This window comes from Macrobrachium rosenbergii, chromosome 55 (assembly GCF_040412425.1).
Source record: "Macrobrachium rosenbergii isolate ZJJX-2024 chromosome 55, ASM4041242v1, whole genome shotgun sequence".
Lineage (NCBI taxonomy): Eukaryota > Metazoa > Arthropoda > Malacostraca > Decapoda > Palaemonidae > Macrobrachium > Macrobrachium rosenbergii.
Window position 1 is genome coordinate 51,042,759 of NC_089795.1, and position 17,708 is coordinate 51,060,466.

The window sequence follows — 17,708 nt, forward strand, 5'->3', positions numbered from 1 at the left end:
TAATCTCTCGCTCTTTTAGCAACTAGGGAGAGGTCAGGAAAATTTAAGAATGAAATTTCTATTTGAATTAAAACTAGTTTAAACTGCAACGAACGACAGTCGTTATTAAACTGTTGTGATACCAATATAAAATTCAAAGGATAATCGTAAGGAATCTTCTTGACATATAGACAATTCGAAACAAAATACTAGCAGTTAAGTATCAGATCAGTCCAACAAAATAATTTGTGACACTAGTTGAGAGAGTAATCCTGATGCTAGTTTGTAGGTATACTAACCTTATAGTGCGTTCATAATGAATCAAATATATCAAACTGCTGATTTGATATACGCTGGATGAACTTTAGAAATATGGCGAACATATTATGGTCTCTCCTAAACTTGAAATAAATTCTTTTAAGAGGAAATATGCTAATAAGCAAGACCAATGTTTACAGTTTACAGCTAATAAAAATCTCAGTAGAGTTAAGATACGTGGATGGACTAACAATGAAGCATTTAACTTGAAAGTGAAAGAACTGTTCTCATAGTTTTCACACCAAATTAAAATACTGAATATTTACAACAAAACCTTTTCATACAAGCCATCAGTCATATATATATATATATATATATATATATATATATATATATATATATACATATACATACACATATATATATATATATATATATATATATATATATATATATATATATATATATATATATGCCTAATATACATAACCGAATGATCCCATGTTTTCATTTTTGTCTGAGGAAAAATTGTAATCTCGAGATGATGAGAGCGCCATCTGGATCGTTAAGTTGAATCATCCACCTTCCTCACATTTCGTTTATTGTGTGTGTGTGTGTGTGTGTGTGTGTGTGTGTGTGTGTGTGTGTGTGTGTGTATAGAGAGAGAGAGAGAGAGAGAGAGAGAGAGAGAGAGAGAGAGAGAGAGAGAAGAGAGAGTGTGAGAGTGTGTGTGTGTGTGTGTGTGTGTGTGTGTGTGTGTGTGTGTGTGTGTGTGTGTGTGTGGGTGTGGAGAGAGAGAGAGAGAGAGAGAGAGAGAGAGAGAGAGAGAGAGAGAGAGAGAGAGAGAGAGAGAGAGAGAGAGAGAGAGTGAGAGAGAGAGAGAGTGTGGAGAGAGAGAGAGAGAGAGAGAGAGAGAGAGAGAGAGAGAGAGAGAGAGAGAGAGAGAGAGAGAGAGAGTGTGTGTAGAAGGGGTGTTGAGGAGAGAGAGAGAGAGAGAGAGAGAGAGAGAGAGAGAGAGAGAGAGAGAGTGAGTGTGTGTGTGTGTGTGTGTGTGTGTGTGTGTGTGTGTGTGTGTGTGTGTGTGTGTGAGAGAGAGGGGGCGCTAGCAATCATATTATGCCAGTGATTGATCAGTACCTGCTAAATGAAAAAGTCAATTTTGATCAATTATTCGCACTATGATTTTAATCTATCAACACTGAAGTGAAATATACTAGAAAGACATACGAAGGAAAAATGAAGAAAGGATTACTTAATTCTTCGAATACCGTTCTTGCTGTGTAATCAACTCGCAGTGAAAAGTGAACAGAGCTGTTAACAGAAATGCAAGCTCACGAAATGTGTGGTAGGTCTGAAGAGACCTTGCTGACGATTCAGATGGCGTATTCATAGTGACTACAGCTCTGTCTGATAGACAAACGATAAACTGGGAAGACTGGATAAACTAAAATTATGCATATATATGATTAATAGGACGGTGATGACACAGATAGCCTAATAATCTGTAGTCACTCGTCACTACTATTAAGACATACACAAACTCAAACTAAGTTACACGGAGGACCTAACCTCCAAATTTAACTTTCTAACTTGTGAACTTTCTGAATTTTCTAGAATTAAACACACATGGTTTTTGCTCAGCAATACCAGAAAATATGAAACATTTTCAAACTCAACACGCTGGAATTCTCTTCAGTTTAATGAGTGACTATATGTTAGTTATCAACATCACTGTCAGAACAGCTCAGTGATCTAGTGACCTAAATAGTGAAATTGACCAGATAAAATTTTCATCCCTGGATTTGAATGTGAGAATACTGAAAGTCATATTAACTATATAAAAAGGAGCGAAACTGAAAACTTCAAATTAGACATCAAAGGTCCTTTTAACAACTTAAGGAATATGGGGAACTAGATTGCAATTTTATACTCAGCGCTACATTTCATAAAAGTTAAATTCTATCTGGGTTCTTGGCATTAGCACTGACTGACGTAACTTCCTGATATAATCTGACAGTTCAGCATATGTTAAAATGACAACTTGAGCAAAAGTCTTCAACTTTTTTCTAGCGCTGAGGGGGCCATGACGTAACTTCAATACTTCAGGCATTTTGTAACGTTTGGAAAGTGCTATATACTGTACAATTGGCAGTAAGGAATACTGTGGGTGCTAGGTATAAAAAGTGACTGTTTTAACAATGCAGTGGTTGCAGTTCCTGTGTTGATTGTCAAGCACTGTAAAGTCACTGAAATGATCCATGATTTCTGTTCCCTTGAAAGCTCTTGTTTGATCCTGAAAAGAAAAATAAACATTTGAAGCTCTAAGGTGTAAGTCAAGATATTGTACAATTTTAGTTATTCAAGTAGATTTAATACTATCTTAGGGTGGGCTGCTACTTTCAAGCCAGTTTGAAACGAGAGAAATAATCTAAACATTTATGTTGTAGGGCAAAGTATCACAATGAAAATGTACAAATCTGCAGTCTTACCACTGTTCAAACTCGAAACCTACAAGTTTCAAGTATTTCTTCAGCAGAGACCCTCCAGTGCCACTGTAGTTTCTTTGCTGTATTTTCTTGACTATCAAGCCGCCACCAGTTTGAGCCCAAATTCAGTTAAATTCTTGGTCGCTTTATGTCAATCTTCGTCAGTTTAAACCTAGAAAAATTATGATGTATAACAAAAGACAACTTTAAACTGATTTAGAGGCTTCGAAGTTTTTTCTTCAAAATTTTGAATGCCTAGTTTGATCAGATTTATAAATTGTATCTACATTCATGCACTGTAGTAGGTAATGTGAAAATCTGGAGAGACTGAAGAAATTGAAACATCAAATAACAGAATATGAGAAAAGAATAATTAAGAAAAATTGTATTATTAGCAACTGACTGACCGACAAATAAGGGGTGAATGACGACTTGAAAGAATCCTGGTTAATGATGCGAATATTCGATATTACAAAAATCTAATTCAGTAACATTATTGTATTTACTGAAACTACCATGTATTAATTTTTAGAACGTTTTTCCAAGCCTTTTTAGAGTTGCATCACACGCCACCTTACCTTTATCAGTCATTTGTTGAAAAAATTGGAGTCCTAGAGCATTTCCTCAATTTTGACTATCAGTAATTCAGTTCAGCCTGGAATGAAAAAAAATTGACTTCATTAATTCTTTTCAAGTATGAAATCTAAATTTAAAATTAATTAAATATTCACAGCTCAGTTTCAGTTAGGCTGTTATCTGATTTATTGGAAGAAAATATGAAAAGCTTTGATGTAATGAATAAAGTTACCTTACCTCTCATGGTCATTGGCACTATTATTGCCTGTCTTTACATAAACAGACTCTCCATACAATGAGACTTGGTTCAGCTAGTACATCTCAAAATGAACTCAATGAAATACAAGCTGTCCGGGATATAATGCACGACATTAGAAAGGTAAATCACCTTTGGCACCTTTAAAAATGCTGTCTTCTATCCTCTTAAAACGTCAAATGTCCTTCTAGGATTTTCAACAGTGTATTTTTTTCTAGGATGTCTCCTCCTCTATCCCTGAAGTGATGTCTTTTCATTATCTTACCTGATGTGTTCTTACGTATGTGAGTGGACAGCTAAGTCTAACAGTCATTCTTGTAATCATCATAACACTGTTCTGTTTTGGTTATCCGGGAATTTGATCCTTAATGTGTAGAGAGCTTTTCTTACTACCCCTGTCCCACAGCTCATCAGAAGCAGAGTGAGCCTGCGCCACTTTGGAATATGCGAGTAGCAGTTGTCCGGCATGTCACTTGTGGTTAAAATAACAGGTGTCTCTCCAACTCTCTGGGTTCCTAATTTTTCCCCAGAGCTCTTCTTTGACCTACAGTTTTGGATGTGAATTTTTTTTAATAGTGATTTGCCATCTAATGTCAACTAAAACGCAGTATTTTATATGAATAAAGTTCACTCATTCGAAGTGTAGAAACTGAACCGTAGTAGCAGACTGATTGTCATTACCACACTCGAGTCCAAAACATCGAAGGCCATAGACTAATTTCCCACTAACTGCTCACCAATTGAAACTGAAGTCAAGCTGAAAAGATTCAAGAGAATTATAATCAGGAATTCAGCAGCTAGACTCTTAACATCTAGAATTTTTCTGAGTTTTTGCATTGCAAATAAGATCAAAATATCTAAAACTGGACCAAAGCATGGACTTCATTACAAGAGTCATTATGTAACGCTCAATGATTTTTTTTAACAGTAGATTAGATTTTGTGCATTACATGTCTGTTTTAGCTAGTACTCAAGTATGAAGGGACACCTTATAATGCAAATGCAGTTGACAAACATTGTCACTAGATTTAAATTTAAAAGTCAACCAATTAGATAAAGTCGTCTTGACGAGGATACCTATTATATTTCCAAATACACTTCATCTATGCCTTACCTATGCAAGTGTCATTCTGCATAAAATTCTCATCAGAATTTAACGATGCAAGACTAGTGGGGGATCAGGACTTGAATCGTATTGTTCTCGAGTTTCTAAAACACAGGGACTTATGTCGTTTTGTTTACGATTTTTAATCACCTGGAGCCCACACAAGGCCGTTTTTTTCTAGTCTCACTGAAGCTGTCCTGGATAGTTCACCATTCCGAATCCACGACTAGCGTCTAGAAAGAAAAAATGACAATGTTGAAGTTGGTAAAGGCTCTTTCATTAAGTTTCATAGATTTTCGAATGCAATGGAATGGAACATAAAATTTAGGCTAAAGGCCAAGCGCTGGGACTTGAGGTCATTTAGCAATGAAAGGGAAATTGACAGTAAAAGGGTTTTAAAGGTGTAAAAGGAGGAAAACCTCGCAGTTGTTAAGCCTGGGTGGAAAGTAAGACGGAAGAAAGAAAATGAACGTAGGTACAGTAAAAGTAATGAAAGGGGTTGCAGCCGAAGGACGCTGCAAAGAACCTTAGGTAACGCCTACATTACAGAGAAGCGCATTGATGGTACTAGCCTCCTACGTGGATTAAATTTGCTAGATTTTTAAAAGGACGTAGAATTGTCAAGGGTTCCAAGTATAATATGGCATTGCAGAAAAACTCTCACTCTCAAAACACTTAGTAGAGCACAAATTTCTTAAAAGATCATCTATAGTAGATGCGAAAATAAGCATATAAATTGTTGCATTCTAATATATTTTTTCTCTATTTCAGTAGATTTATTAATAGGATAGTATCCATCTTCCTGTGGTCCATTCTGAGTGAGCAGCTAAAGCAAGCCTCATTTAAGTCATCAAGCAAATCGAGTAAGTTGTGCATACTAAAATTGAGTAAACTATCAATATATTCTACTCGTGGTCATGTTGCAGCCCTTTTGCCTAGAATACCAACACCTAGGTCTACGATCAAGACCAGTCTCTTAAAAGTGTAAAACCTCTGTCCTCTGAAGTTATTCCTTCTCGAGTTCCTTGTGTTCAAATGAGCTAATTTAAATTTAAATAAAATTAATTTTTTGGTCTAGCGGCTCACACTAAAATATTTCCATACAGAAAGATACTTCCATATGGCTAATGCCCCCGACATTCATAGATGCAGAGGTTTAAAATGGATACAATAACTTTTTTATATAGTGTCATGCAACTATTTTACTCTCATTAATTCTCAACCTCGTTACCAAATCATGAGAAAACACTGGCTAGGTACTGAAGAATAAACAGGTTGCTAATAAACCATACATAAATTACCTATCAATGAGTAACCTCTAGATCAGTATGGTGAGTCCAAGTCAGTTCGTCTGGGATTTACTTAATTACATCCTAAGCCTCGGTTTATTTTAGCAAAATCTAAAGACTTGCACTTGACTATTGCCAGGTTTTAAAAGCACGAATTGAAGCACAAAGCTATCAAGCAAATAGTTTATACAAATACAGAACCAGAATGACTTCTGCAATCAAAAACTGAACAGCTAAGGGAGCAACTCCTCTTAATAGTCATTAACAAAAGAATGCCTGTTGTTTGTAACTAACGTCTGTCTCAAATTTAACTAAAACTGAAGTTTTCACGATATCAAAACCTTTTCAAAAACGCTTTCCTACATCGCAAAGGCAGTTGCAAATGATTTCATATTAAAAGTAAAACCTGGTTCAAATTGTAAGCAATTTCATTACTTCTCGTCAGCTTTGCTTAGTCTTGACACCGAGAAGCCTATTATTATCCGCGCAGAAAATCGTTAGACAGGGCATCCTATCTATACGGCTGCATACGAGTGCATTCGTCAAATTACGTTCTCATGGTTCAATTCAAAATGTAGACAGCACGCATATCTGTACATAATTCATGACACTATTCAGAGCTTCATAATCCTTTTTGACTATTTCTGGTTCAAAAGTCTTGTTTTTTAAACGAATAAAAATGTGAAGCTGCCTCTAGGTTAAATGTCAAGTCCTCCCGTCCAGCATTTCGTTATATTTTAATATAACTTCCTACCAGTAAATGACACTTCTAAAAATCTGAATTTATATGAACGTTTAGTGTAACATTCGCAGAGCTTCTAGTTTACATATGGTCGTCATTTCAAAATTTGACAGAATGAATAAATACGGTTAATACTACAGTTGCTATACAGATAATGGATGTAACAAATAAGGCCTACTATAGTCTGTTTCCTTATTACCCTTCAACCTTCGACAAAAATTTACTTTTTATCATGTAACGTCTTGCAATGTTTAATCGTATGTAGAAAAAAATATACAATTTCCTGATAAATATTAGTCGAGTTTCTTGAATCTAATAAATTCCTTTAATTCCAACAGAGCTTTTGTTTTTACTAGACTTCCTACATTACTGATCCAGCAATTCATAAGCCGACAACTCATCCTCCATGGTGCTTAGGACGCTTATGATACACCCAAGCAAGGAATATGGAATGCTCTACAAGACAGTCGCTTATTAGCCACTAAGCTTACAAGGCCCTATAGTCTAAAGTTTTACATAATAGAAATTGGACAAACTGGTTCAGGTGCTGAGCAAAGCACACAGTTTTGGGTTCTAACCTCAATGGATTATTTTACTTATTTAATTGGTTCATGAAAGTTTGTGCTAAAAAACCAGTAGATTTTAAATGTTTTTGTGATCTAAATAGTTTGGACTTAATAATCTATGATACGTCTAACGGTAAAGAACCCGTTAAGCGCAACATGGGTTTTAAATAGTTCAGCTTTTTCTACAACATTGCTACTTAATTACTTAGGTTTGTCTAAACCTAAATTTGTTGCGTCTCTAGGCTAGTCCTTCAAGAAAAAGCCTAACCAACCCTAGATGTAAGGTAGAGTATTCTATTATGAATAAAACTCAAATACTAAAATTAGTAGCTTTTCCTTGTTTTCAAGCACTGAACGCCTATCATTCACCAACAACTAAACATCAGTTCAGAAAATAGCACAGTATTACAGAACCTATTAATGAAAATAACCTTCAGAATTCCCCATGCTACGTGGTGGCAATTTAAGCAAAATTTACATTTCCCGCGAGCATTCGTGACGGGAACTATATATTCGTAGAGAGCGCATTAACACGTAATCAAAATAAAACAAAGTTACTCAGACCAGTTTACACGCTTCATTACTGCTTTTCTCTCAGCTCAACAATTACATTCTTCATTTTTTTTATATGTTCAAACTGACCAGCAAATGAATAAAAGATCCTAAGTCCTGTTATATTAATCGTACTACACTTACGGATTTACCCGAAATGCCCAATGGAAGTCTTACCTTGAAGACACGTACATTTTTCGTTTAAGTAAAAACTTGTCTAAGATGGAATGGAATAATATCCATTCCACATCTTTAAAAATTTGCAAGATCCAACCACTTTGCTCATTAAAAAGGTTACTTAAAAATACTTATTCTTTACTTCGATTCATAATACTTTACGACAGTCTTGTAAACTCATTTTGTGAATTATCCATCAATTTATCCGAACTAACAGATTTGAGTACTGTTCATACCAGCTTATTCAATAGACCACTACCGTCTCAGTACCCTAAGACATTGTATACAGTCAAACAAGCAAAACATTGAAGACCCTTCCTTTGTACCAATTTCAGTATGCATCACACTCCTTTTGTTAAGGCAAGATTACACCATCCACTGACTGCATATTTACACATCGACTTATAAAAAAATATTTTTAAGATCATTCAAACGAGCTGTAAATATTAGGGTAATCACACATCATGGCAAAGTTTGTATAACTACATTAAAACACTAGAAACAGCCAATACTGAAATTTCAGTGTTATTTCAAACCATTTTCCAAATGCCGAAGGAATAAAAACCACCTTAGCCAACTTTATATTTACTGTTACAAGACTTCTACAGTACAGTTTATCCGTACAGTAGAGGTCTTTGTAGAACAGCTGACACTTCGGTATTTACCTTGTATCTTGGAGCAGTAGAGCCTTCAGTTATATTCGCCAGTGTCTGAAATACAAAAAATTACACCAATTAGAAAAGTTTCAAGTTTACTTTCGCTTCAAATTTATTACTAAGGACGAATCTAATGATTAAATTTTCCTGTTTATGCTGTGAACAGTCAAAACTTGGGAGAATAGTTCTTTCAATACTTCCTACAGTACGTTAAGACTGAGCAAATTAGCCAATTAATATTTAATCATAAGTGACGCTACTACGTGTTTTACGTTAGGCTACTGCAATATTCAGTAACATTGCACAGAAAAGTTTACAGAATATCTAGATCTGTTTAAGACTAGGAAACTGCAGCATTTTCGATCAACTACCCTTACTATTTTATTCTGGTTTTATATTTGAATACCCATAAAGGTAAAATGTACAACCGTTTTCTCAAGAACTTCGGACAACTGTTTGGAGAGCATGACCTCTTCCAAGTCAGTGTTTACGTTGAGTAAGACCTGTCCAGATTGTGTCTATTGATTTTGTATCTAAATGACTAGTCATACGAACACACTACCAAAGCTTAACCGCTTAATACGAAATAGCCACTACATATAAAAATACAGCCTTCCGTGCTTGCATAAAAGCACTGATCACTTGGCACAATTGCTTTGCTCAAAGTTAAACAAGAGTTGAGAATCGAGTAATGGTCACAATTACCAAACAAAATTACACTATCACCAACAGCTTGTATAATTGAAGCCTGGCCTTAGCCGGCTAATGTGTCTTAAACAGAATTATAAGTTTACTTCACATATTGGAAGGAAAGGTTGAAGCTTAAATCTGAATTCTATCTAGCATTATCCATTGAGAGATAACGGCTTTGACAATGTCTTAATATCTTCGCTGGCAAATGGTAGTCTGGTTATTTCCCATTATTACAGGCAAATAAAGCAAGAGATATGCAATTTCAAGTTTAGATAAGCTTTTGTAACAGCTTCACGATGAAACGCTATTAAGCATTAACCAAAATCTCACTTCATACAGTCCCCAAAAATTGGGCATCTGAAAATATTTCACTATAACCCCTGTAATATGGACTCAAGACCTTTCATAAACTATCTCGATAACCTTTCCCTAAGCTTCCCAATAAACCTGTCACTGAACTGAATGAAACCTGACAAAAAATTTAGGTATTTGCTCAGTAAGCTATATAGAATTTCTTGAAATCTGGTATTACAAATTTCGATGTGATCCACGGCACTACATACAGGAGGTTAAAATTTCCAAGAACGGCAGATCTAAGTAATAGACACAGCAGGTATTCAGCGAGAAATGGCAGCTTCATAAGTATTTTGCCTGTTATTTTACAATATAACGTTATTTTTTGGGGTCGTATGTAATTAACCGCTGAAGTCCACCCAACAAGGGGTTTCCATACACGATCTTCACAAGACGCGCGGGTACGTCTGTTGGAACGGTTCATATTCCGTCCGGCTTAAGTGCAATAACTTGTTAACGTAGGGGTCCCCACACCCCGGGCCAGTACTAAACACGGCGAAGGGACATTCCATTTAATCGACAACAAACAATGCACCGCCAGTATCGAACCCCCTAAAAGTGTAGAAAAAACCAGTATCCAAGGTAAAAACAGGCGTGGAGCTAATACTTAGAATTACCCCGAGAACCTATTTCCATAGTACCTTTCACCCTCCAGCTCTTATTAAATGTCCATTAACATCTGAAAGTTTTCACAGCCACTTGTTACATTCATGAAAAGGATCCTGGGTATAACTGCAGAGATGCAGCACTCAACAGGGGAACGCACCATGGAGAGGTCTGGTGCAAGTGGCTACGGGCCACCAAGAAGCCCAAAAGCCACCGGCGTGAGTGTTCACCATAACCTTGTAAATTCAACATACTTCAGCAACAGCAGCCATGTCAGATTTTCATGAGATTTCACTACTTTAAGCTTTTATAAAAATTAGGTTAGTCTACTTCACTTCAAGCTTTCATAAAATTTACGTTACTTCACTTCTCTAAGCTTATATAAAATAAATTACGTTACTTCATTCTTTAAACTATTATAAAATTATGTTACTTTAAGCTTTTATAAACGTTACTTCACTTCTTTGCTTTCATAAAAATTGCTTTATTTCACTTCAAGCTTTTATAAAAATTACGTTACTTTAGCTTTTATAAACATTACGTTATTTTCAAGCCTTTATAAAATTTAAGTTACTTAACACTTCAAGCTTTTATAAAAATTACATTAAAATTCTTTAAGCTTTTGTAAAAATTACGTTACTTAAAATGAACGGCTGAGCTCTCATGGGCGTCAAACACTACGCATGACATTGCTTGCTGAGAAAATGAAGCCTTGCAGAATGTAAAAACCCTGAAAACTCGAAAACATTCCACAGCAACACAAATATTTAAGCTTAACTCCTGTACCAGCTACATCAATTTCTGATCAAAAATATTTGCAATGTTGAAGGACCTGTCAAAGCCTTCATGGTAAATATTTTAACTGCTGATAAAAATCGTTCCATCAAGAATGCTTTTTAAAAACCAAATGTTTGTCACTACCAACTTTTATAAAAAATAGGTTAATGATAACAAGTAATTAGCATTTCATAAAAAACCAGCGATTTGAGGGACCATAAAATTTTACTTCCCATATACACAGTATTGCATATGGACATTAATTTCTTTCAACATAACTAACAGGTTTTCTGTTGAAAATGAGTATTTAGATCTTTAAAGAGTTTATTCCATCGCAAAAACTTCAAATTAAGAACAAATAACACTTCTGTATGAGCAAATTAATAAAATTACGACTTGTAAATACCATAAAACCTAATACGGCAAAACTGTGTTTACTGATTGCAGTTTTGCCGTACCACCAGCATAGTCAATCCAGTTCATAGGTAAATAAAATAAGCTGATAAAAAAAATTTCACTACTTTAAGCTTTTATAAAAATTAGGTTAGGGTACTTCACTTCAAGCTTTTATAAAAAATCAGGTTAGGGTACTTCACTTCAAGCTTTTATAAAAATCAGGTTACGTTACTTCACTTCAAGCTTTTATAAAAATTACGTTACTTCACTAAAGCTTTTATAAAAATTACGTTACTTCATGCTTTTAACTAATAAAACTTGCGTTATTTCACCTTTAAGCTTTTATAAAAACTACGTTACTTCACTTCTTTAAGCCTTTATGAGATTAAGGCTTTATAAAAATTAAGTTACTTCACTTCAAGCTTTTAATAAAATTACGTTACTAAAATCTTTTGCTTCCGTATAAAATTACGTTACGTTAAAATGAACGGCTGAGCTCATGGGCGTCAAACACTACGCATGACATTGCTGCGAGAAAATGAAGCCTTGCAGAATGTAAAAAACCCTGAAACCTCGAAAACATTCCACAGCAACACAAATATTTAAGCAACCTCTGTACCAGCTACATCAATTTCTGATCAAAATATTTGCTCCAAGGACCCTGGAGCCTTAATGGAACTGATTTTAGCTGCTGAACGTTCCATCAAGAATGGATTTCTTAAAAACCAAATGTTTGTCATACCAGGGCAAAAAAAAAAAATATCTAAAGATAAGTACTAGCATTTGAGTGACCAGCGATTTGAGGGACCTACAATTTCATGTGTCCTATACAGAATAGTGCAGATACACAAACCAACACTGTACTAACACTCGGAAAATCAGTAATCTTCTTCAAAGACTTTGTATTTTATGTGAAAACTTAACATTAAGCAACAAAATAACACCTATATGAGTAAAAATTTGTCATAAATGCCAAAAACCTAAATTCCAGAATTGATAACTGCAATATGTTGACTCACCAGCATTGTCAAATCCAGTTCATAGGTAAAAACAAAATTTTAACATAATAAAAAAACCTATCCAGTTGCTCTTGTGGCTCCTGAACAAATAATCTGCATAGTTTAGCCATGTCTAAATGTCTACTTTGGGAAGACAAGGACTGAAAAAAAGAAGTAGTCTAATATCTTACACGAAACTTTAGGCTACTTTGGCATCCTTGGAAAAATAACAGCACCACTGCATTCTTCCTATTTTCTTTTTTTTTTTTTGATATTTAGGAAACGATGTCTTCGATGCAATTAAACAATAAACTTATAAACCTCTAAAACAGTGGTTTCTCAAACTGGGTGCTGTGGCACCCTAAGTTGCCACAGAAAGTGCCCCTAGGGGTGCCGCAAGATTGTCATGAATTTGTCTTGGCTGAATAATCTCAAATGAACATTTGTAAAAAGTTTGCAGAAGTCTTCATATAATTATTATCAGTGTACCTACTCTAATTATGTTTATCTAATTCTTCTGATATGCTCTTTGTTTGTACAGTATATTTCTGCATGTACGGTGTGCTTACTTTGGTTTGAGTATGGATAATAATTTTATTCATTGAATGAGAAGTTAATTCATGCGATATGGTGGGATGGTGAAGAAGGGGTGCCACGGTAATGATTACATTAGTTAGGGTGCCATCGCTAAAAAAAGATTGAGAACCACTGCTCTAAAACATAAAAAGCCTCCACGTTAGTTTACAGGGAAGCAGAGTTTCACAAAAATGTATCATGTGTAAATTTCTGTATTTTTTACGTAAATAAATAATAGTTCACATGAAAACACGGACGAATTTTATCCCAACAGTATCATTTTCTGGTAGAAATGACATAATGAAAATTGACAAACTTTATTGAAAGTTGAAACGTAGTAAAAAAAAAAGTCATCTTGACATGATAAACAGATAAACATATGAAGACAGGATTTCTTTTAAAGCAATGAAAAGCAGTAATAGCAATCTTTCCAAGAAATATTTGTCCTTAGATCAAACTGATGTATAAATTGTTAATGAATAAGTATAATGACATCTTTTTTTCTTGAATACCTTTCTGAAGTTTCATGTCTCAAAGCATACGATAATCTTATAACGCAAGGACTTTAAAATTTCGTTTTTCATATGCAATACAAGAAAGGAAAATCAATTAAACGCAAAGTAACTCACCTCAAAATTCTGATTTATGGTTATGGTTTATGAAATGTAGGCTGTCAAGACGAACGCTGGGGCACTCTCGGCCATTCAGCGCTCAAGACTGTGAAAAGAGGGAGTTGGAGTGGTTGGACAGCAAGATATGGAGATCCAGAAAACAAAGGAGATGAAGCACAAGGATCTAAAGGTGGACTGGGAGAAAACCTCTACAGTTGCACTGAAAGGTGGTGAAGAAACGAAGCAGGAATGGAGGTCAAGTAAAAGACTAAAAATCGGATGTAGCTTGGGGCTCTTTGGTAATGCAGTCACTAGTCTAGTTTCCCTCACCTCACCTTTTTCTTATGACGGATTTTCGATTTCACAAGTTTGTACAATAAAGGGCACAGATTTTTGCAAACTTCTTTGTGAAGTTCTATGCTGCAACCTAAGGTTATTGAAATCGGGGGCACACCTGCCGAGATATTCCCTAAGAAGATCAGCGGAGGGAAAGTTTGACATCTCTGTGCTTAGGAAATTATTTCTGAATTAATTTGAATTTGCTTTGTTCTATCGAAAATTGAGTTATAATTTGTTGCTGGCTGAGTTGTTCCAATCTACTTTGTACACTATGTGTTTTATATTTGTTTCTTACGACAGGTTATTTTTTCTTGTTTTATCATTAGTGTTTTTTAGCAATATTCAAAAGCCAGAAAAACTGTGTTTAATATCATATTGAGTCTTTGTTGTACATGACTAGTAATAATAGCACCACATGTATTATTATTATATAATATAGATATATATACATATAGTAATAAAATATAATATGTGTGATTGTAGTATGACAATATATAAATAATATATATATCAAATATAGTTATATATTATATATATATATATATATATATATAGAGAGAGAGAGAGAGAGAGGAAAAAGCCTGGAGTAATCAGAGAGTATTTTTTTCGAGAGAGATGAAATCTGCAATGATGATTAAGAAATTATGGCTCTATCACTTTGGACTGAAGAGTAAACAAGTAAATACAAAGTTTCTTCGGCATCCTCCGTTGGCTTAATGATACCTATATTTGAAAAAGAAAATAATTTGATTAAGTATAATTACAGTCGTTAATTTGAAGAAAGGATAAAATGTTCGTTGAATTGTTCACACCAATCAGTCAGTCAGCCTGTCAGTGATTCACTTTAATTGAAATGGGAAAACTTGGACTTGAAAAGAAGGAAAAATTATGTCATTCACTTAAAGCACACAATTTACTGTCTGAACAGGGGCCTCATTGTGTCTCATTAACCCCTCACGACAGTGTCTTAAGGCACGTTGCAAGTAATTTATTACTCCACGAGGAAAGAGCATGAAACCCTTTGTTCAAACCCTTGGCACAAAAACTTTGTTCAAGCCCTTGGCTGAAACCCTATGTTCAAACCCTTTTTCAAACCATTGGCACAAACACTTTGTTTAAACCCCCATATCAAAACCCGTTCAAACCCTTTAATTAAGGGTTGGTTGAAACCTATGTTTCAAAACCAGGCGAATAACCCTTTGTTTAAACCTCTAGCTCAAATCCTTGGTTCAAACTCTTGGCTCAAACCCTAACCTCAAGCCTATTTCATCCGGCATTACGCACTGAAGGTTTTGCCCTTCCTCTAAAAAAAAATGAATTTTGGGATGAGGTTGTCAGCCCATCTTCATGCCCCTGCCTCCACCCCTAGAAATGGTTACAGGAGCTTACGTGTCAACGGTACCCATCCAGGTACTGACCAAACCCAATGGAACCAAAGCTCCCAATCGTTAGGAAATTTTAAAATATTAACGTTCAACTTTAATCATCTGACTGTGCGTATTGAGAGCATACTTCTAGTCATAGGTACCTACATTCAAGGTACTGGACCAACCAAAACGTTGCATCCCGCAAAGTCCCCATCGTTACAAAGCAAGGTAGAATATTAGTGAAATTACATCGTCTGATGATGATGAACTACTCAGTATATATAATATTCAAAGTCACTTTTCGTTTGTTTAATCTAAAACTATCTGCTATCCATTTCAGGGACTGCGAGTCGTCGTTTTTCTCAAATATCTTTCAAACTAATTATTTGATCGAAATGGTACTTTGGCACAACGTACAAGACACCTCCCGCTAATTTTTGGTAATATAATGCATTGTCAAGTGGTTTTAGTTAAGGCGTTTACTCTTGACTTTTGTTGGCAAAAGTCGCATGATTCAGCAGGACTTAATCCCCATCCGAACGTCCGCTATCCCCATAGACAAGTCCTCAAGGGGGCCGGAGATGGGGAGGCCGGGAAAGTAGAAGTTGAGGGAGGGATGAGGGAGGGGAAGGGAGGAGGGAAGGGATAACGGACGTTCGAATGCATAGTTTGTCTGATGGCTGATAACACCATGTAAAAGTCAGAGTAAACGACTTAACTAAAACCATTTGACAATGCACTACATTACCAAAAATTAGCGGAGTGTGTCTTTTTACATCAAGACTCAATTACCATTTCGATTAAATAATTACTTTGAAAGATATTTGAAATGGATAGTAGATGTCTATAACAAGAAACAAGCAAATTCCACAAACAATTCTTTAACAACACCCGTTTGTTTGACCTGATCCTTGAGCCTACGAGGAAGTGTTGCTTGCAAGAAAGATAAATAAGTGTTTGTGCATTCTTTATTCATGGCGTGCATGCATGAAAGGGCCTCGCAATCAATATTCCTGGACAACGGCTCCTTCAAGCAATAAGCGGGTCTTTCACTGTCTGTGGGGCTCCAGACTTGTTGATGAATATTTCACGATTCTAAACACTTTGCCAATAACAGTTGGTGGTTAATTGAAATGCACAGGGAGATCGATAAGTGTATAATGGCTTACGAGCTCTTGCTGGGTCGAAGTTAAAACGAAGTTTTCTTCAGGTATTTCAGAATGTAGCTAGAAATAAAATAATTTTTTAGGCGGAAGTTCTCTCTCTCTCTCATGAATTTATCTCTCTCTCTCTCTCTCTCTCTCTCTCAGCATTTTATCGCCTGTCTTTCTGTCTGTTAGTCTCTCTCTCTCTTTATCTCTCTCTCTCTCTCTCTCTCTTTTCTCTCTCTCTCTCTCTCAGTATTTATCCTGCTGCTTTTAGGACAATGTTAGTGTTTCCTCCTCAGAGTTCCTCTTTCTTATCTCTCTCTCTCTCTCTCTCTATATATATGAATTTATCGTTGCCACTATTACGAGTGTGTATTATAGTTTTTCCTTTCTTCTTTCTTCTTCTCTTCTTTCTTCTTCTTTCTCTTCTTTTCTTCTTTCTTCTTTCCTTCTTCTCTCTCTCTCTCTCTCTCTCTCGTAAGCAAAACCGCCCTCCTTTATTCACCCACTTCCACTAGAAGGGGCTACATACCACTTCCATTAGCTACCCGTGAAGGGAGATGCTGTTCCCAGCAGGGAACCAGACTCTGTGTTGATGTATAATGCAGGGATAATGAATATAACGCTTCAGGCTCTGCCGTCTGTCCGTATAATATCCGTATCTCTTGTAACAATACAAGTTACTGTTATCATTATTACGTGATAATTTGGTTGAGGTAATGGTTGTAAATTGTATCCTTGCCTTTAGGCACTTGAAACTTAACTAGATTATATATAGTATTTTATCTGCTTTTATCTGTAATGTAGTTACCTTTTGATAATTGCTATGCCTTGATTTAATACGGAAGGTTGATGAACATATGCACGTATATCAGTTAGGTGTGTTGTGACGCCAGTGCAATTAATCATAGGTCAATCACTGTTTTTCTTATTTGATATAAAAGTGTGTGCGTACTTTTGTATAGATGTAGATGTCTGACAGAGATATATGATTATGTCAGTTAATTTGCTGAAAAGTTAAAAATAAATATATAAATAAATTAATAAATAATATATATATATATATATATATATATATATATATATATATATATATATATATATATATATATACACCTCACTTAACAGCCCAGCGGTAAAAATTCTCGTCACTGAATTCGAGTTGTCACTGTCGGGAGTTCGAATCTCCCTAGTGACGAAT

At 35.3% G+C, this 17,708-nt stretch overlaps 1 long non-coding RNA gene across 1 annotated transcript; it reads right to left on the reverse strand.

Annotated features, from left to right (window-relative positions):
* Positions 1-1,648: 1,648 nt before the first annotated feature.
* On the reverse strand, positions 1,649-12,576 carry LOC136835233 (uncharacterized). Its single transcript, XR_010852062.1, has 7 exons — positions 12,488-12,576; positions 8,652-8,696; positions 4,670-4,893; positions 3,537-4,312; positions 3,302-3,378; positions 2,727-2,895; positions 1,649-2,530 (listed from the first exon to the last, which is right to left on the reverse strand). It is a non-coding gene; the product is annotated as an uncharacterized lncRNA (long non-coding RNA).
* Positions 12,577-17,708: the final 5,132 nt, after the last annotated feature.